The 22,092-nt window shown below is 45.2% G+C and overlaps 1 protein-coding gene across 1 annotated transcript in view; it reads left to right on the top strand.

Annotated features, from left to right (window-relative positions):
* Positions 1-22,092, top strand: part of LRRK2 (leucine rich repeat kinase 2) — a 2,398,611-nt gene that overhangs the window by 1,234,759 nt on the left and 1,141,760 nt on the right. The window lies entirely within an intron of this gene.

Below are 22,092 nucleotides of genomic sequence, written 5' to 3'. Positions count from 1 at the left end.
CAGTCAGATCAACCTAAAGGACAACCTCATGGTGAGAGGGCGGAAATCGCCACCATATGTGAGCAGATTAAGGTTGTTACTGGGAAGAAGGCGGTGCAGAAACATTGTATCTACCTTGAATAGACAGACAATGGGAGATGAGTGAGTTTGGTGTTTCGCAGTTTCCCTTGCTAGAGAAAGGGTGAGCTTGACCGCAGTATATACCTTGGCCTCTGATGGACAAGGATAATTTGAGATGTAAACTTCTGAGTTTAACTTCTGGCACTGGGAAGTGGATACATGAATTGGAAAAGATGACAGGAGGGAATACATTGGCTAAAGGGGACATTAAAGGTCTCCTGTTTGCCATTCTTGGGGCGGGAGCTGATGACATTTGGTCCAGAGCAGGGTATTCTGGTGTTACTACGGTTAACACTGTTCATGTCTGAGCACCGTTTAATAATTGCAGAGCGGTAGTCTGGAAAGTGCTTAGAATACTGTATCCAGACATGTCCGATATGGGAGCTATAATGAAGAAAAAGATGCAGCAAGGGGAAGGCCTGCTTGCTTACATTCAGAATTTTCCAGAGGAGTAGAGCTTGGAGACACGTGAATCTTGGGGAAAATCTATACCTGTGTTTTATCATATACTATGTCAAGGGCTGCCAGAACCTGTACAGAAGCAGCTTAAGAAGCTAGTGGGTATCAAGGCCAAACTCTGAGATCCAAACTCGGAGATCCAGTTGACCATCGGACATTATTGCTGACTCTTGCAGGAAAAGAATTGCAAGAAAGTTAATGTAAGGAAAGGTGAAGAGGCAAGGTTGGTACAGAACAAATTGTCCAAAAATTGAATTGAATTTTTCTGGTATACACGCATTTTTTTATTTTGGGGGGTGTTTTGTAGGGGTTGGGGTATGATTATAATAGTAAGGGGGATCCGGGGGGCGGAAACCCCCAGAATAAAAAAAACAAAAAACAGGGTTTTTGGCGATAAAAATTCTGACGATGAAAAGTCCCACGTTGAAAAATAGGTAGGCGAAATAACGTAGAACCTTTTTTTCTATCGCGCTCATACACAAGTGTTTCAGAGCGGACAAGGCAAGGGAGGGGAACAGCGGAGAACAAAACAACGATCTTACCAGGCCCATTGATATTGAGAACGTGCAAGTGCATGGGGGAGGGGGAGGGGAAAAGTGCAAGGAAGGGGGGAGAATTGGAAAGTGCGAAGCAAAAGGAGAACAGAATAAATAATACATAAATAATAAAAGCAACAAAAGTGGTAGTGCAGCCGGCAAGTGCTGAGTTTAAGGCAGCAGATGGGGTAGGTCAGATAAGTGCAGGAAGAGAAGGGGGGGCTGTATGGGTACAGATACAAACCCCAGTGCAAGGGGTAGCCCGGAGGCAGTGCAGGAGGGTGGAAGGGTGAGCAGGAAAATGGGCCCGGAGGACAGAGGGTGGCCAGGTGCACGGTGCCAGGAGAACAGATCAGCAGGGGAGAGCGAGGGGTGAAGGCGGAAGCAAAGAGGAAGGTCTTGAAGTGCTTCTGGAACTGGAAATGGTTCTCCCCAAGTCTTTAGAGTGGCAGGGAGGCTGTTTCACAGGGAGGCCCCAGCCGAAGACTCAGATCTACCCCTAGCTTGTTTCTTTAAAAAACGAGTGACCCTGAGGCAGTTGGAGGTAGAGGAGCAAAGAGCTGGAGAGGGGAGGTATTTGCGGAGGGATAGCTGAAGGTATTTTGGTCCCAGGCCCCAGAAAGCCTTGTAGACATTTCAGAGGGTTGTGAATTTAATCCTTGCATCCACTGGGAGCCAATGGAGAGATTTCAGAGCTGGAGAGACACGTCCCAGGGCTTGAGGCCAAGGACAAGTCTTGCAGTCCTGTTCTGGATTAGTTGCAGAAGGTGGAGAGTAGAGGGAGATAGGTTTACAAAGAGGCTGTTAAAATAGTCCAACGTAGACAGAACCAGAGCTAGGGAGACAGTGAGCATCTAGGGGAAGGAGAGGAAGGGCAGAGTACCTCTGAGGAGATGCAGTAGGAAGTATGACTTTTTAGAGACATCAAAGATATGGGCGGAAAAGGAAAGTGTGGAATCGAAGATGACCCCGAGGTTCTTAACCTCGCAGGTGAGGGTAGGAGGGCGGCCAAGGGAGGCCGGCCAGAGAGTGAGGGGAAAGGATGGAGAAGGTGTGACGATGAGGAGGATCTCAGTCTTGCTGGCATTCAGACAAACATTGGCGGAACACCAATCTTGAATGGCAGTAAGGCAATACGAGATGAGAGAGGGAGAGGAGGTGGCTGAGTGCAGCCTGAAAATGAGTTGGGTGTCATCAGCGTAGCACTGGAAATTTGAGCAGAAGATGGCAAAGCAGTGGGCGAGAGTTGCCAGGTATTGGTTGAAAAGCCAGGGCGAGAGCTTAGACCCCTGGGGAACACCACAGGTAGAGAGGGAGATAAATGATAGGAAGGACCCAAGTATGACCTGGGAGGGTCACTCAGAAAGGAAAGAGGTCAGCCAGGCCAGAGCGGTGATGCCCAGGTTATCACGGAGATGGTTGAGCAGGATGGTATGGTTGGCAATTGAAGGGGCAATGATAACTAGTGGAGACAGATCGAATTCACAACAGGTAACAAACATGCAGCAGGGAAATAATCTAAGGAAGTTTGATCAGGGCAATAATGGATTTGCTCCATGAGGAAGCAGAGGAAGAGGCTTTCAGAGTAATCCAGGGAATTGGCAAAACAATCGGGGAAACTTTCAGAATAATCGAGGTGGGTTTCAGAATATACAGAATGATAATCAAGGCATGCAGGGAGGACAGGTGGGGAGACCTCCTCCGGTATGTTGGTTATGTGGGATGACAGGGCACTAAACTCGTATGTGTAGAAGACAAGGGTTTGTGCTGAATGGTCCATTTTCAAGAGGGGGGACTTCAAACCCACCAGCTTATTCACAGCAGAGTGGAGATAGGTTTGCTCAGAATCAAACAGTGCAACAGGCACAAGCACTGAGAATGCAGCAAGGTTTGCAACCACAGCAAACAGCAGTAAGTCAGCCACAAGGGCAGTTGCAGCATTCACCTATGCAAATTCAGCAGAGCACAAGCACGGGACAGTTAATGACTCCTAGAAGAGGGGCATTACTGTTGATGGAGGGAATCCTTTCACAGGTAACGGAATGAGGCTGTATCCACAATAGGACAGCTCACTGGGAGACTTGATGTGGTCAATACTTACTGTGACAACAAATCCTCACGAGGAACCGAGGGTAGACATCAGTATAAGAGACAAACAGATTTTGTTTTTAGTAGACAGAGGGAAAATGTTGAATGTCTGGCAATGCCATGAATACTCAAGGTTTCAAAGGAGCTACAAGCAGAGTTCCTTTTACTGAAGACTTATCAGTCTCTATAGGAGAATGTGACATGTTGTTGCCACTGCTGTATTCAAGGCAGACACTTGTCAATATATTAGGTCGAGATTTGATGACAAAGTTGAATATGACAATCTCGTTTACTGATAAAGGTATAGTTTGTTCAACACCAGGAATGCGTTATTTAAACGTGAATGAATTTATCATGGCATTCGCAGGACAAATGACCATGAGGGCTATCCTGTTAGAACCTGAAGTGTTTCATTATGGGTATGCATCTTGTTGACGTGGCTGCCAGGCTTGGTAGGCAGAACTATGAGAATACCTGGTGAGTTTTTATTTAGACCAAAGATACCTATGGATGAAGAGGAAGGGCAAATCTTTCCTCTTGAATTACAAGCAGCCATAGTGCGAGGAGAAATGGCTTTGCTTGATGAGAAGGATCATGATGGCAGACAATGGGGCACAGTGATTGCCATTGGGTAAGGTTACAGATTGATTGACGTCACTGATGTGGACATCAGATGATGAAGTAATATTTGAGATGAGTATTACTTATTGGGTACGAGCCATTAAACATGCAGTTCCCCAGAGAATGGTAGTACAAAAGCATCCTGAATATTTTGAGGAAGACATGGCAAAGGTGCCAGTCTCATTATGGACTACAAGCCCTTATGACGTAGGCCTATTGAAGGGGATTGGAGAGGTGAATATTTAATTGAAACCAGTAGCAATTTTACCTCAAGCACGACAGTATCTTATGTCTCAAGAGGCAGATGAAGGTATTTTTAAGACGATGTCCGCCATGATGGATCAGGGAATCTTGCTGACATCAGAGTCACTGTGTAATACGTCGGTGTTCCCCATCAAGAAATCTAAGGGGGGGTCATGGAGACTAATTCAAGATTTAAGACAGATAAACCAGATTGTAGAAGCAGAGTTCACTCTAGTTCCTAATCCGGCTACAATCTTATGTAATATACCTGTTGAAGCACGATATCTTACTGTGAGTGATTTGAAAAAAAAAAAATTCTCAATCCCCTTGCAAAAAGACTCACAGGATCTGACATCATTTACATTCAGACAAACTAAGTTAAAAAGCATGAGATTACTCAAGGGTATTGTAAGTCTCCATCGATTTTCAGTAGGGTCTTCCAGATGGATCTAAGCAATATTGATTTGGAAAGTGTTTTGCAGTATGTAGACAACATTTTAGTTTGCAGCACTTCAGAGGAAGGGTACAGACGCAATACTGTTCAGCTGATGATTACACTTGCTGACCAAGGATATAAGGTTGACAAGGGGAAGTTACAGTATTGTCAACAGGAGGTATTGTACATCGGTCAGCTGATTTTGCATGAAGGAAAAAAGGTTACTCCTGAGAGAGCCGAGGCCGTTTTGAAAACCACAAAGCCACACACGATAAAGCACATGCAAAGATTTCTGGGACTATGTAACTATGTCGGAGCATGGGTCTTTGATTATAGTTAATATACAAGGTTTTGTTACAAGCTCTAAAGAAAGCGCAGGCTACACAAGAGAAAATTGTCTGGACTGAGGAGATGGAAGAAAGATTTGAGGAATTGAAGAAGGCAATTTGTACAGCTCTAGTTTTAGGAATTCCTAATTATGCGGAGGAATTATTTTTATTTTCGCATACGATGGTACCGTTATGACGGCAGTCCTAGCACAGAGAACTACATTGGGTTACAAGCCCCTTGCATATTACAGTGGGATTTTAGACCCAGTAATGAAGGGTCATTTTCCATGCGAACAGTCTTTGGAGGACGCCGCGTTCGCCATAGACAGGGCTGCAAGTATAGTGATGGGATGCTCTATGACGCTGTTTGTTGAGCATTCATTATTTGCTATCTTGGAGAAACCAAAACATTGACTTCCCAAAGGGCTTCTGCCTATGAAGTAGTTATATCAAACCCAGCGATCAAAATAGTCTGATGCAGAATAGTGAATCCTGCCAGGTTTGTAGCTGAACCATTGGCAGAGAATGAGCATGTGCACGACTGTTTGAACTATGAAGAGTTCTATGATGAGATCCCTAGGATAAAAGAAAATGCCTTGACAGGGGGAGAAATTGTTTTTGACGGTTCTTCAAGGGTTAGTACACCGCTCCTGTCTCACTATTCAGCACAGGCTGCAGAATTAGTGGCACCGATAGTCGTGCTTGAGAATCATGCAGACCAGGAAGTAACGGTGTACAGTGACTCTGCCTATGTGACGTCGACAGTGCACGCAGGATTAGCACGTTGGAAAAGGAGGGGCTACCTCCGAGCAGATGGCACTCCAGTGCAACACACTGCTTTATTGGACAGGCTTATCAGGGCACTACAACTCCCAGTAGCCATTTCAGTCGTTAAATGCGTAGCTAATACTAAAAGGGCAGATTTTATCTCACTTGGAAATCAGGCAGCAGACGATGAAGCCAAGAAAGCTGCATGTTTAGAAGATATAATGTTTTTGATACGCCTAATGTGAACAAAAATATTGCGGTGATGTGTGTCTGACCCATATAGTAATCTTTCAAAGACACAATTAATAGAAATTCAAGGAGAAGCACCTCAAGATGAGAGGATTTGTGGACGTGAAGAGGGTGTTCTTTAAACCCCTCTGATGCATTGTGGCAACAAGATTGTACTCGTAAACCGGTGATGCCTATAGCCTTATTAAGGGTGGCGTTGTAACAGCTACACCACCCTGTGCACACAACTAGAGAAAACCTTGCTGCAACTGTTGCAGAGGAATGGTTTGTACCATATCTGTTAGAACACGTTGCATTCTTTGTAGTGAATTGCATAGTTTGCCAAAAATTCACGGCTGGGCACACACTGCGCACAGTTAGGGGAGTTATTCCGAGACCTACTGGCACTTTTCAGCATCTGCATTTCGAATATGTCGACATGATACAAGTATGTAATGGGTACATGATTGTAGTAGTTTGTCCCTTTTCACGATGGATCGAAGCTGGTCCATTTACGCACCCGGACTCTACCTGTGTAGCAAAATTCTTAGTGCGAGAAGTGTTTCCTAGATGGGGAATATGTGAAGTATTAAGATCAGATAATTATCCTCATTTTGTGAATCAGACTTTTGAACAGATTGGCTTGTTTGTTGCTTGGTATAAAGCACAAGTTTTCTTCGGTTTATTATCCACAAGGGAATGGGACATGTGAATAATCAACGGCTTACTTTAAGAAAGAATAGCCAAGTTGAAGCTTACCTTGAAGAAAGGGTGGTTGCATTGCCTACCACAGGCAGTATATGCATTGAGGAACCAACCAGGTTGAGACCACCCTCTCACCCCCCACGAAATAGTGACAGGGAGATGAATTAGGACACCCCTCATGCCTCCATCCAGAGTTAGAAGTGATGCCTAGCCAACGTCAGAACTATTAGGAATGGATCTATGTGACTACCTTATGTGTATGACGTCAAGTATCTGTCATTTCAGGTCAGCTATGGCGAAGAGGGTGTGGGGCAGCGCAGAACACAGAAGGAGATGCTTCAACAAGTGGTCCTAAAGAATTATGTGTTCCTAAAGTGTTCCACAGAGATGCAATCTTAATTTGCAACCATACAAGGAAGAAGTGGGACGAACCCCGCTTGAACGGTCCTTTTATCGTGGAAGACGTCATGCCGTCTGCAGTCAGAGTGCAGGGCAGACGCGCTTGGACTTTTCTAGGTGATGTAAAGATTTATGCTGGGGAAACCCCTTTGTCCCTACCACCATCGGAACCAAGCATCGGGGAAAAACCTCTGCACGTGCAGACAAGCTCTATGATGAGGAAGGAGGATGCAAAAGCTGTGTAAAGACAAAGAGTTCATTGGGCTTTGGCTTGTTTTGGGACACTCTTTTCAGTCACTTATAAAAGAGTTCAGGAAAGTTGATTCGAACACTCTGTGCAGTCATTTCAAGGTTAAGGGAAGATATTTGTTCTTGAGCCACAGAAGTTTGTGACATTGTACTGAGGCATGCTTAAGCCTTGATAAGAAGAAAATATACCAGATCTTGAGTTTGTCTTTGACAATTGGAAGAGGGTACAGTACCCGGATTCATTTCTCACCGTGTTCCTGTTTAGATTTACTTATGGTGATGCCTAATGACAGCATTACACAGATCAATCTTGCTTATTTTGAGTTCGTATTGCGTGCATACCCTTAGAATGTGTGTGGAGAACTACTAGTATTCCTGTTTTCTTGCAAGATCCTAAAAATAAGCCAGTTGTGAGAAGATTGCTTATAGTTATCGCTGAACACATTCTTCAGCTTCCTGAGTACAGTGGGGAAAATAAAAATGCCCCTATCAGCTGATAATGCACATAGACTTGTCAGTTTGGTCTTCTATTACCTGGTTGAAGAGTGTCCACAACTTGTCGGAAGACAAACTGATGTGCGTACATTTCTAAGGGATCCGAGAAACAATGCAGCGTTCAATTAAATTCTGAGACACATCCTACTCCAAGTAAACGCTTAATCGGCAATAACTCTGAGATCTGAATGAGTTTTTTTCTTTGAGGGACAAATTGAGGCATTGTTGGCTTAAAAGAACCTGTGTTTCATGCTCAAAGAAGATCATCATGTCATCCAGTGAAAGGCCAATTCGAGGAGTTCACTGGGACTTTGTGTTCATTGTCCAGTAAGCAGTCGGTTGTCCAAGGAAGGGCGTTGAGTAAGATCAGCAGTTTCTGAAGCAGTGTCGCATTAAAGTTTATTTTTTCCTTTTTTAGGCAATACAGTGGAAAGTATTAGTAGCAACATTATCATGCCAGATCCAGAGAGACGCCCATGTTGTGTAAAAAATTGATGCGCACCCTGACATGCCTCTGTGTTACTCTCACTCACTGTACAAACATCCTATTACTTATACCTAAATGGAGCAAAAACTCATGAGAATCTTCCTAAGCAGAAGGAATGTATAAACGTGGCAACTACTAGGCAGACAAGACCCTATGTGCGTATCCCTGTTCCAAAGAATAATGAGGAATCACCTAAGTCTAAGGTAAATGTTACTGACAGTAACATGCAATAGGCGTCTTGGAGGTTATTTCTGGATGCCAGAACAGGCTTTACAAGGGAAACAAAAGAAATGGATGTTGAAAAATGAACCTACTCAGTTAATGCATGCAACTACACCTAGTCCACTGATGAGTGTTCCCATGATTGTTCCAGTAATGAGTTATGCTGACATGTTGTATGAGATAATCATGACTGATCATTAGAGGAGAATAAGACATAAGAGATACCGGGGTGGATGACTTTGAGCTAAATGATTACCTGGATAGTACAGCACATTTGGGAAACAACATATGGTATTGTCATGATGCATACTCCCGGAGGGCCAGTCGAAGACCGGCAGCGCCGGAAGCACACATCAGGTACCCAAGGGAAGGTCCAGCAACCCCAAATAGGGGCCCTTTGGACACGGTCCTGGCGCCTTTGGCGCCAGGCTCATTTTGGACATCAGTCCTGGCGCAGTAGGCGCCATGCTCATAAAGGGAGTGCTTTTGGTGGACTTACCTGATGCAGACCAAGCTGCCAGATCCAAACCTCTTTGAGGTCTGAAAGGAACTACTTTACCTGTGGGACTATTTGCCACTCCGGCGTGGTCAGGGAAGGATACATACCTGGTTGGGGAAGGATACATACCTGGGACTTCTTTGGAGGCTATTTAAGCCACGCCCAGACAGCAGCTCACGCTTCGCGTTGCTCTGCTCCTAGCAGCTGGACGCTCACCGTGTGTGCTCCTGCATCCTGACTCCAGCCACGCCCGCTTCAGTTCTGGAACACCTAAAAGGAAGAAGAGAGGAAGAGAAGGTGAATAAAGGACATTACCTGATATTGCATGGGATCCGGAGCCAACACGCCGACGATCCTAAAGGGAAAGACATTATTTTAGGATTCCTCGCGTTGCTCGTTGCAGCGCTGCGCTCAACTCACCTGTCCACAAGGAATTCCCTACTCTTGCGACCATCCGCACGTTCCGCTGCATTCCAGCACCTAGGAAGGAAAAGAGAAGAACAAAAGGTGAGCCAGAGAAGACATTGGGAAAAGACTGATTTGCCCGAAGGCTTACCTGGCGATTGGTAGGGGAGAATCCTTCCTCATCTCGGGTCGGCACGCCTTTTGGCAGTACCGCGCCCCGGCCCCTATGGGGAAAAAAGAACACGCGCATTAGTGGGTGAACATACAGACATTAGAAAAACCACCTCAACAAAAGCTCACCTGAATTATCCACAGCGAATTGTCTTCTCTACGTGGAATCTTCGCTCAGCACCTGCGCTAAAAGACTAAAAGCAGTCCATTGAAAATAAAGGCCAAACAGGAAGGGAGAACAACCCTTGGACTTGATAAGTCATATACTTACGAAAGCACCTTATTCATCCAAAAAAACCAGTGTAGCAACTGGACCTGAATGCCCGTCCGATAATCAGTGAAGTAACTGGATTCTACCGCACCCCTGCACCAGAAGCAGGATGGAGAGCTCGTCATTTCAAATCTTAAGGTGAGAATTAACGGGAAGGTTCAGAGGTGGTTTGAAGAGAGAGTAAAAGGGGAAAGGAGGGGTTCGACTTGTCACTCCGCAGGTGATTAAAATCCTTTTCCCCATCTACAGAAAGATCTTCCTACGTATCAGACAGGCGAGGTTTGGGGGTCCGGCCCAGTCGGTGTTCTGAGTCCTGCGCATCACCCTAGAAGAGGCCGCAGCAGCCCAGACCTGGTCAGCGTCTCCGTGGGAGTCAGGCGAGCGTTACAGAACGCGAAGCCTTCCTACAATTTCCCACCCGGATGCTATGGAGACTTCCGAAACCGATCAACTGGCCCACCTATTGGGGGAATTACGGGCCGAAGTGCATTCTGCACGTCAGAAGACAAACGCTCTCAGGAGATAACTAATTGTATCTAAGGAATGAACTGATGACCTTGCCAGGCAGTTGTTGCAAGGTCAAGCTGGACAAACTCCTCTACCAGGTTCGGGGGGGTATTCCCGCCCCAATGGTTTCAAGCAACCCTGTGCAAATTAATCTACCGGGAAATATGCCATTGGCCCCACCTGAACGTTTTGCGGGGGACCTCAGAAGATTTGCTGTATTCATGAATCAATGCCGATTACACTTCCTTTGCAGACCGGGGGCCTTTCCTAACGACCAAACCAAAGTAGCCTTCGTATTATCATATCTCAGCGGCTGCGCTGCAGATTGGTCGGTTCCACTGGTCACTCAAGACGACCCGATACTCCGAGACTTTCAAGGTTTTCAGACACGCATGGAAAGATGATTTGCTCGGCACTCTCAGGGACAGGCCCTGGACAACGAACTTCTGTCCTTACGACAAGGTAACCAGGATCTATTAGCCTATATCGCAACGACAAGGTAACCAGGATCTATTAGCCTATATCGCAACCTTCAATAGGTTGATAGTGGAGACTGGGTGGCCAGAGGATAAGAGAATCACGTTATTTCATCGAGGTCTACGTGGGGAACTTAAAGATGTTCTAGCCCAAGTTGTAAATCCACCCCAAGACTGTATGGAATATATAGACTTAGTGGTCCAATTAGACCATAGGCTTCAAAATAGAAAAGCAGATCGGTCCAAGTTTGAGACTCGCGTGTTAGTCAAGACCCACGTTAACCCCAAGAATGCCGATGTTACCGAACCTATGCAAATTGGAGGGGTTAAAGGACTGTTATCTCAAAAGGAACATGAAAGAAGACGACAGATGCAATTGTGTCTTTATTGTGGGGCTTCTGGACACTGTTTACGAGATTGCCCGGTGAAACCACCCAAGAAAACGGTAGGAGCCGCGGATAAGAATCATATGGAACCGGATTCGGGAAAAGACCACGCCCGACAAGCGTAGAGGTCCACTTGTCGAGCCTGAAAACTGACTCTGACCTCGCACTTCATCATGCCAATGATCCTTGTGAATCCGGAACAGCCTGGACTGTTGCATGCTATAAAGGCATACATCGACAGTGGAGCTATTGGTTACTATGTGGATCATGAATTGGCTTCTAGGATCAACCGCCCTCTTCGTCCAAAAACCACTAAAGAAGTCATCACCACAGTCAATGGATCCGAAATTGCCTCTGGGCCAGTAACACATTCTACTGCAGAGGTGACACTAGTAGGTCAGGATGGGCATCGGGAGGCTGTTGTGTTTGACGTAATCAAGGCCCCGCAGTTTCAAGTAATTCTAGGAATCCCTTGGTTAGAAACACACAATCCTCGAATTGATTGGCGAGCGAAGAGGATAACCTTTCCTGATTGCGCACAAACCTGTTATCCAAAGATAGGCCTGGCTACAGTAACCCCTGTCACTTTACAGCTACCGCCGGAGTACATGGAGTTTCAAGACGTCTTCCAGAAGGAACAGGCCAACACGCTACCCCCTCACAGGTCATACGATTGCCAAATCGATCTGATGCCGGGTGCGCAACCCCCGTGTAGCAGAATTTATGCTCTTACGGAACCTGAAAATCTTCATTTGCGACAATATTTGGATCAGTACCTAGCCAATGGTTTCATTCGCCCGTCAAAGTCTCCTGCATCCTCGGCCCTGTTCTTCGTGCCAAAAAAAGAAGGCGACCTCAGAACTTGTATCGACTATCGCGCATTGAACCAGATAACTGTTAAAAACCGTTACCCTCTGCCCCTAATCCCCGAACTTCTTAACCAAGTAAAGGAGGCCTGCATATATACCAAGTTAGATCTCCGGGGGGCTTACCATCTGGTGCGAATAAAAGAAGGCGACGAATGGAAGACGCCTTCCGTACCAAATATGGACTATTCGAGTACCAAGTAATGCCTTTCGGATTGTGCAACGCCCCTGCTGCCTTCCAAAATTTCATGAACGATGTCCTTCGAGAACTCCTAGATGTTTGTGTCGTCGTATATATTGATGACATTCTGATATACTCCTCTTCGGAATCTGAACATATAAGCCATGTTAAGGCAGTTCTCGAGAAACTGCGCCAACACAAACTATTTGCGAAAATTGAAAAGTCTGTTTTCCATACCACAGAAGTCGAGATTCTTGGTTTCATCCTGACACCTAAAGGAGTCTGAATGGATTCACGAAAAGTGGATGCCATCCTCCAATGACCATCGCCTAGCTCTGTGAAAGGCGTACAAAGCATGCTTGGCTTTGCCAACTTTTACCGCAGATTTATCCCGGAATTTTCGCGGATCGTTCAACCCATCACTGCACTCTTGAAGAAAAATAAACGCTTCGAATGGTCTGGGGAAGCCGAACAGGCTTTTCAGGAGCTGAAAGCCAGATTTACCTCCGCACCAGTACTGAAACACCCGTGCCCGGATCTTCCATACATACTTGAGACCGACGCATCCAGTTTAGCCATGGAAGCTGTTCTGTCTCAGAGATCCCGAATCTAATCAACTACACCCCGTAGCCTTTTGGTCCAGAAAATTCTTGGCACCTGAAGTTAACTATGCAATCACCGATAAGGAGTTATTGGCCATTAAATCTGCTTTTAAGGCTTGGAGGCACTGTCTTCTTGGCGCTAGACATACCATCATGGTGATCACAGACCACCGGAACTTGCAATATTTGAAAACTGCCAAAGCTTAGTCATCACGTCAGCTCCGATGGGCTTTGTTCTTTGCTGAATTCGATTTTGTAATCACCTATCGTCCTGGCAGCAAGAACGGTAAAGCTGATGCCCTTTCCCGAATAGGAATGGGTGAAATAGATACAAGCGCAGAACCAGTACCAATAATTCCCGAACAAAAAATTCTGGGTATGATTACCTTACAAACTCTGGAGGACATTCAAACTAGAGTTAAGCAACTCCTGGACCCTACAGCCTTGCAAGATTGGATTTTAAAGGGATCTAACTTTACTGTTAAGGATGACCTACCTTACTTCCAAGGGCGCCTATTTTTGCCACACAAAGAACTACAAGAACTAGTTATTTCTCGTTATCATGATACCCTGATAGGACACCCAGGGATTGCCAAAACGGAAGAAAAGGTAAAACGACAATTCTGGTGGCCCTCTTGGCGAAAGGACATTAAATCTTTTGTGATGTCATGTGGTATTTGCGCCCAAAACAAAGGACAAAAGAGGGAGACCAGCTGGTCTTCTTCAACCCTTAGACATTCCACCAGCACCTTGGCACACCTTGTCACTGGATTTTATTACGGACCTGCCTCCTTGCTGTGGATATAAATCCTTGTTATAGTGGATTTATTTTCTAAAATGGCCCACTTCATTCCATTAAAAGGCTTGCCTTCAGCTTCAGTCCTAGCTAAGGAATTTCTGGAAAACATTGTTTGTTTACATGGATTCCCATCCATACTAGTCTCTGACCGAGGAAGCCAATTCATTTCCCATTTTTGAAGAAAGTGCTGTCAGCTGGCGCAAATTGACTTAAGATTGTCGACCAGTCACCATCCTCAGACCGATGGTCCAACTGAGAGAACAAATCAGACCCTTGAACAATATCTACGGTGTATGTTGCATCAATCCGAAAGTAATTGGAAAGATATCCTTTGGATTGCTGAATACGCATACAATAATTTGATACACTCGGGAACTGGACAAAGCCCTTTTTATACCATATATGGACATCATCCTCGGACCTCAGACCTTGATTCACCTCAAAGCCTCGAAATGCCCGCCGTAAACCATCTACATTCTACAATAACTCAAGCCTTCAAGGAAGCAACTGCGCATTTACTGCAAGCCAAGAGAAAGTACAAGCAGAATGCTGATCTACATCGAAGTGAAGCACCTCAATACCAAGTAGGAGACCAAGTATGGTTAGCTACCAGACACTTATCGCTCAAGGGACCTCGAACTTTTAACCCAAGATATGTGGGGCCCTACTCAGTTACGGCCATCATCAACCCGGTGGCCGTCAAACTCGACCTACCAGCTAATATGCGTATTCGTCCTGTTTTTCATATATCACTTTTGAAACGGGTGCAACCTGGAACCCGACTAATCAAGCCACCAGAACCTATCCAAATAAATGGAGAACCCGAGTTCGAGGTGAAGAACATTTTGGATTCCAAGGTGTCAAATTCCAAATTGTACTATTTAATAGATTGGAAAGGATACGGGCCTCAAGAAAGATCCTGGGAGCCTAGTGACCATGTACACGCACCTCGGTTAGTCAAAAGGTTCCACCGGAATTTCCCAAACAAACAGAGGCCCCCGGAGAGAACGATCTTGGGAGGGGCATTGGGGGGGGAGGGGGAGTGCTGTCATGATGCATACTCCCGGAAGGCCAGTCCAAGACCGGCAGCCCCGGAAGCACACATCAGGTACCCAAGGGAAGGTCCAGCAACCCCAAATAGGGGCCCTTTGGACACAGTCCTGGCGCCGTAGGCGCCAGGCTCATTTTGGACATCAGTCCTGGCGCCATAGGCGCCAGGCTCATAAAGGGAGTGCTTTTGGTGGACTTACCTGATGCAGACCATGCTGCCAGGTCCAGACCTCTTTGAGGTCTGAAAGGAACTACTTTACCTGTGGGACTATTTTGCCATTCGGGCGTGGTCAGGGAAGGATACATACCTGGTTGGGGAAGGATACATACCTGGGACTTCTTTGGAGGCTATTTAAGCCACGCCCAGACAGCAGCTCACGCTTCGCGTTGCTCTGCTCCTAGCAGCTGGACGCTCACCGTGTCTGCTCCTGCATCCTGACTCCAGCCACGCCCGCTTCAGTTCTGGAACACCTAAAAGGAAGAAGAGAGGAAGAGAATGTGAATAAAGGACATTACCTGATATTGCATGGGATCCGGAGCCAACACGCCGACGATCCTAAAGGGAAAGACATTATTTTAGGATTCCTCGCGTTGCTCGTTGCAGCGCTGCGCTCAACTCACCTGTCCACAAGGAATTCCGTACTCTTGCGACCATCCGCACGTTCCGCTGCATTCCAGCACCTAGGAAGGAAAGGAGAAGAACAAAAGGTGAGCCAGAGAAGACATTGGGAAAAGACTGATTTGCCCGAAGGCTTACCTGGCGATTGGTGGGGGAGAATCCTTCCTCATCTCGGGTCGGCACGCCTTTTGGCAGTACCGCGCCCCGGCCCCTATGGGGGAAAAAAGAACACGCGCATTAGTGGGTGAACATACAGACATTAGAAAAACCACCCAACAAAAGCTCACCTGAATTATCCACAGCGAATTGTCTTCTCTACGTGGAATCTTCGCTCAGCACCTGCGCTAAAAGACTAAAAGCAGTCCATTGAAAATAAAGGCCAAACAGGAAGGGAGAACAACCCTTGGACTTGATAAGTCATATACTTACGAAAGCGCCTTATTCATCCAAAAAAACCAGTGAAGCAACTGGACCTGAATGCCCGTCCGATAACCAGTGAAGTAACTGGATTCTACCGCACCCCTGCACCAGAAGCAGGATGGAGAGCTCGTCATTTCAAATCTTAAGGTGAGAATTAACGGGAAGGTTCAGAGGTGGTTTGAAGAGAGAGTAAAAGGGGAAAGGAGGGGTTCGACTCGTCACTCCGCAGGTGATTAAAATCCTTTTCCACATCTACAGAAAGATCTTCCTACGCATCAGACAGGCGAGGTTTGGGGGTCCGGCCCAGTCGGTGTTCCGAGTCCTGCGCATCACCCTAGAAGAGGCCGCAGCAGCCCAGACCTGGTCAGCGTCTCCGTGGGAGTCAGGTGAGCGTTACAGGTATCAACATATGAGGGAAGTGGGAAGAAGAACCTCTAAGGAGGAATGCTTTGTATGTGCACTCCTTCCTTATAGTATGGACAAGTCCAAGATCTTCATAGATATTGAAATAGACGTCTAGACAGCACATTGTTTTTCACACATAGCACTTTGCAGAACTAGAGGCCATTTCATGGGTCAAGATGTTTATCTCAAATGGGCAACTGAATCGACAGATCCAGATGAATATGACTATATCCAAGATACAAAGTCAAGAAACGGAGCTCACACGAAAAATCATGTGATCAGATATGAGAAGCCTGGAGTGAAAGGAGCTGGTATCAGATGGGGAGTAAAAAAAAACTGGAGAGTCCAGGAAAATCTGCAGCAGAAATCTGTAGATGGAAGAACAGAGGGCAAATGCAGATCTGGGGATCCGTGCTATCACCAGACGGATGGGAAGGAGGAGTGGTGATCTGCAGAGCCTGGGTGGTCATTGGTTGTTATAAACCTGCCATTGGCATTGTACAGAATGGATGCAAGCCACTATGGCCAAGACGTGTTAAGCTACTGACTTGGGTTAAAGACAGGGGAGGACCCTTGCAGATAGTGCCCTTTGAGAGTGCAAAGCTGTGCTTCAGAAATAATGGCACAAGGAAAGTTGGAGAGAATCAGAACTGTGGTCGAATCTTTGATGTACCAGGAATGATACATGGGACAGCAGCGATCATCGATCATTATTGGGCTTGTGGATCCAGAGCCTACATGAGGCTACCCAAGGATTGGGGAGGACGATGCTCACTAGTGAATCTTCATGTTCCAGGACTGGCGATTCCAAAAAGTGACTTAAACCTTGACACTTTCCCAAAAGCAGATGCTCACCTGAAGAAAAAGAGAAATGTGGACCTGATGAAATTTTTTTTTTATTATTCATTTGCTTTTTTAAAGCGCTAACACAGCCCATGGTCATCGAGGCCCTGTTACAGGAAATGTTTTTTTATTAGATGCGTAATTGGTTTTTTTGTTTGTTTTAGTTGCATATTTATAACTCGCTTAAATACCCTGAGGTTTCGAAGTGCGGACCCGGGGATTGAACCTGTTTTGCTCTGTGTCGTCTTGCTGCCAAGGTGAACACATTGCCGCTGAGCTATCCTCCCGGGACGAAGAGAGAGAGCTATTTCTCAGCAAAATCTATTGAAGCTTTTGATGCTATTCCTTACAAGTATAGACTATTTAGCCAGACAGCATCAGTGTTTTCGTTGATCTTCATGCCAAGTGTCCAGGTTGGAGCAAATACCAAATGTCTACAGCTTACCAGATGGCAATTGCTACAGACAAGTAACACTACCATAAAGGGATTCGATGCTATCAGAGAAGAATTGAGAGCCATACGACTAATTATTCTCCAGAATAGATATGTTTTGGAAATGATCACAGCTATGGATGGAGTTGTTTGTGAAAAAATTGGAGAATCATGTTGCACATTCATACCTTCTCATGATGACGAGAATGTAACGTTGACAAAGGCCATAGGTATGCTGCCGAAACTTCATGGCCAGATGATCGATGAAGTAGAAGATATTATTGATGACAGCTGTTTTGGATCACTCTTCTCTTGGGCTCCACAATGGATGGCAGACATTTTTAAATTCCTTGGAGCCCTGATACTAGCAATATTGCTTGTATTCTGTGTGATCAAGATAATATCCCAATCTAAGAAAACAGCCAGGAAAGCCATAGGGATGAAAATCATGATCGATGTTGAACCAGGATGGAAAGCCAAAGATTTGACAGACAAATAAATCAGAGACTTCATGAAGGCCAGTATCCATGCACCTGAAGGAACTAAGTTATTGTATCCAAAGAATCATAAGAAGTATGTGGGAAGATAGATGTATTGCAGTCCAAATGGACAGTGCATTCTCGTGACGTGGAACAAGGATGAGCATGTGAAAACAGCAGGATGCTTGAAGGGAGTCATAAAGTTAAGGATCCCAAAGAAGCTTTTCTTCAGACCAAGATGTCTGGATGTGAAGGATGATGAAAGAGTGGTCGATAAATCACCCAGTGTAGAGGAGGAGCCAAGTACCACACATGTACAGATGTAAAAGAAACGCAAGCAGGTAAGTATTCTTAAGGCTAGCTTTATAGTGAATAGATTGCAGCATGTAACTTTATATACATGTATGCATGAAGGATAAATTATGTATGTTTCCACTAAGTGTTATAGCAGAGTTGGACAAAAAATGGAAGGCCTCCTCTTGAGTGTGGCGCAGTAAGAAAACACATGAATTAAAAGTGAATCTCGGAAGGATGAGGCTGAATGAACCATGAAGTCAAGCCAACAAGCCAAGGTCTTATCAGGATGAAGTTAACTAACAGTGGATACAGAATCGTGTGAAAGAACAGCTCCTGTTCAGAAGGCATGAACAACACACGAAAGACATAGGAGGTCTATTAAATAGTATTTTAAAGACAGTAAAAGCTCAATCATGGTCTACAGTCACGTGGAAGGATGAAGTTGGATGAGCAAGATGTTCACACCTACGCATTAGGGCAGTGCATGCCTTCACGCACCTTATTCTCCACAGTACAGAAGAAAATCAAGGCCGAGCTTCAAAGCCTAATTGACTATGCTGACCACTGAGGTGGTGATAGATTGATATGCTAATTGGTGGGAAGCTGAGGCAAGACGAGCTCCCCAGCACCTGGATGTCCAATCTGCATGCTGCTAGACGTAGGTAGAAAAGTACTGATTGTAGGGGACCGCGTAATTAAGGATCCTATAGTTTGTGTAGCCAATGGGATGTTGTGTGTTTAGTAACGTTCATAGTGGCCATTTTGAGGGAAGGGAAGCGCTTAGTTGTCCCACCTGATGTTAATAAACCTATTGCTTTCACTTACTATCCCATACTGGTGTAGATTGTATATGTAGATGTTCACTTGGAGCCTATCATAGTTAGTAATAGGTTCTGTAGTTTTCTACATAGGATGACGTTGGTAGTGACGCAGGTCAATGTCAATGATGACAAGTTTTTAATATAAAAGTACAGTTTTTTATGAATTTCGTTGAGTAAGAGGATCGAGCGAATTCGTTGATGTACGTTACGCTCCCTGTTTTAGACAATTGAAAATAAAAGTTATCCTTTTTACCGACTGAGTCATTTTGATTATTGATGTTGAGTAACTTCTGCATCCCCATACATCTCATCCAAGGGCTAAGGTAATTCAGTTCACACGGATGAAAGGAAATCGCCCAACAGGAAGATTACTGAAAGGAATTTTTTGTTTGTTGTTTATAGTACATCAAGTCCTCTGAGGCAAGAGACGTGGTGTGAAAGAGACCACAGAAGGCCCTGATATTTTGGAAACAAACTGTAAGCTTGTGCTGGAGAAGCCCAGGAGTGTGCTATGCTCGAGAGTCCCGCCTTGTCCCGTGCTAAAAACACTGGGAAGGGATACCCCAGCTATACCATCCTGACTTATCATTTTGTGAACACTTCTTTCTTTTCTGATGAACATTATCCCACACTATTTTGTAACTTACTGGTAAAGATTGGTAGTTTTTTTTTTTTTACCCCCTTTTTATTTGATAAGACGCCACTTGGACTGCCTTATTATTATTTGATGGTCGTAGCTTGCTCCAATCCTATATTTAGGTTGGGCATTTTTCTTACTCATTTATACAGTTTAATAAACACCCCTAAACTGTGATCATGTGTCTCGCTTTACTGTTGCCACCATGAGTTTCGAACCTATGCTCTGGCTTCTCTCAAGTATGGTGGCTATACAAGAAACCGATTCTGGCAAGTATGTTGTATAGTAGGTATAGTGAGAGTTAAATGGGTACTGCAAAACAGTATGCTGTCACAAGAAGGGTAGGAACTGGGGCCTTGAACTGCCATGGTTTTTCTCAGTGGAATTACTGGCTCTGGAAAACATCGTGGTAGGCCTCCTACCCCCAGCTGAGAGGGGTTCCCATCCCATGTTGACAAGGCCAGGTTGCTGGCCTTGTCTCTCACATACCAAAATATTTCTGACTTGAAATTAAGGGGTATATTTCCTAGTAGTGTCAACCTGCTAAGCAAGCCAATAGAAAGATTTTGCCAATCACAAATGATGATGTCAATATGACAATGTTTGACAATATAGGGTATTTAAGCTGAAACCCAGATGAGGGGAAAAGAGGAGCTCTTGTAATGTGAAAGCTGGAGAAAGGGACTTCTCTGTCAAAATGGATGGGTACTGAGCTGTGATAATATCATGAGGTAAGAGGGAACCATAGGCCTTATCCAAAAGGAAGCCTAACACAATGTTTAACTAAGGCATACCTGAGTCAAATAATTTCCCTGCTAAGTCTCTGGAGGGGGAGGAATTGGGAGCTTAGTATTTTAGTGAGTAATGCACCTTCTCCACATATTCAAATCCAAGTGAGATTTCATTTAAATGAAAACAAATAGCATGTCTGTGCTGTGGGTGAAATGTAGAACAGCTAGCATTTCCCTGGGCAGAGCACAGCGCTTTGTGGATCAAAGCCAAATAAATTAAATCCTTTGTATTTTCACAGGTGTATTCTGTAGGAAAGGCATGGTATCAAACATTGAAGACAAACACAAGTGATCACAGTTCACGGGTGTATACTGAACTTCAATGGGCTGTTTGAACTCCAATCTAAGCCTAAATCTAAGGATGGGAGCAAGCTGTGACCATCAATAACGCAGTCCTAGTGGAGTCTCTGTCAAAATAAAAGGGCCTATACTAATAAACCTATTGCCAATCCTTACTTCTAAATACAAATGGTGTGGGACAACAATGTATGCAAAAAGAAAAGTGTTCAAGAAATATGTCAGGCTAACCCACGTTTTCAGCACGGGGCAAGGCGGCATATTCGAGATTTGTTTGCACTCTGGCTTCTCTGCCATGAGGATACAGTTCAAAGCATAGGTATCATGGCCTTCTGCCAAAGCCTCTTTCCCAATAACAGTCTCTTATTGCAGAGGGCCTGTCAGAACAAACTAGCACCAAAGTTCCTTTCTTATCAGGATTTTCACATTAACAAGTTCTCGCTTCCAATGTTCATCATGGGTCTCCTTCCTTCAGGCTCGGACCACCTTTTAAAACAATGTTCACAATTGGTCTGCCTCGAACCATGTAATCTCACTTTCTAAGTTTTTCTCTTTGTATCAAAAATCAAATCCTTTTGAAAGTGCAATGGGATTTGCTTAAACCGGTACAGGACCACTTCGATTCACTTCACTTATCGTTTTTCTACTTTCGTTTTTGTCACTTCTTGGCTGGATACCTTACAGAGACCTTTGATTCACGCACCCTCGCAGTGCCGGACCACTCTGTCACTGGTATTTATCAACAGAGAAAGATACATGTTCTAACATCCATCGGCAATTAAACTTTTGTTGCATCTTTCATCACACGTGTTACCAATCTCCGTTTGTGCGCTCTTTATACAATGTTGCTGCTTGCAACATTGACTTCCACACAGACCGGTCTTGCATCTGTCTCCCCAACTCACCGGCTGCATTGATCTCTCTGGTGCTGCTTTGATCTTGGAGCTAAGGATGGTACCATGGTGGCTGCTGTTCCTTCCTGACTCGGTCAGCCATGCCATGTAGGAGGAGCCCGGGTATCTCTGACACACAATGCAGGATAATTCAGTCTGGTTTCCCGGCCTTACGGTTTTTAATCTGATGTCATCCGCCACCACGGCAGTAGCAGAGATTGGCGGATACTTCCACGTTGGAGTTGGCGACGCAGAGGTAGGGTGTTTTAGTCCCTTCTCTGTTATTGCTTGCGGCTCCATTGCCGTAGTGCAGCGCCGCTGGGAGTATTTAATCCTCCTCCCCTCGGCTAGACATTGCGTTGCAACCCCCCTCTTGGATGTTTCCTGTTCCGGGATTCCTCGCTCCCAACTTCTGCCTTCCCTCTTCGGTTCGGTCAGAGGTTCCTTGTGCTCCTGTGTTAGTATTTCATATGAAGCCCACCTTCTCCTTTTCCCGACCGCTGCCCTGAGCGGTGCGCTTCAGTTTCCACTCTCTTGGTGGCTTCATTCCTTCGGACAC

The sequence above is a fragment of the Ambystoma mexicanum genome, chromosome 12 (genome assembly GCF_040938575.1).
Source record: "Ambystoma mexicanum isolate Mex_15411 chromosome 12, UKY_AmexF1_1, whole genome shotgun sequence".
NCBI lineage: Eukaryota > Metazoa > Chordata > Amphibia > Caudata > Ambystomatidae > Ambystoma > Ambystoma mexicanum.
Note: the sequence above shows the minus strand (reverse complement) of the source record. Positions and strands in the feature narration are given on the sequence as shown.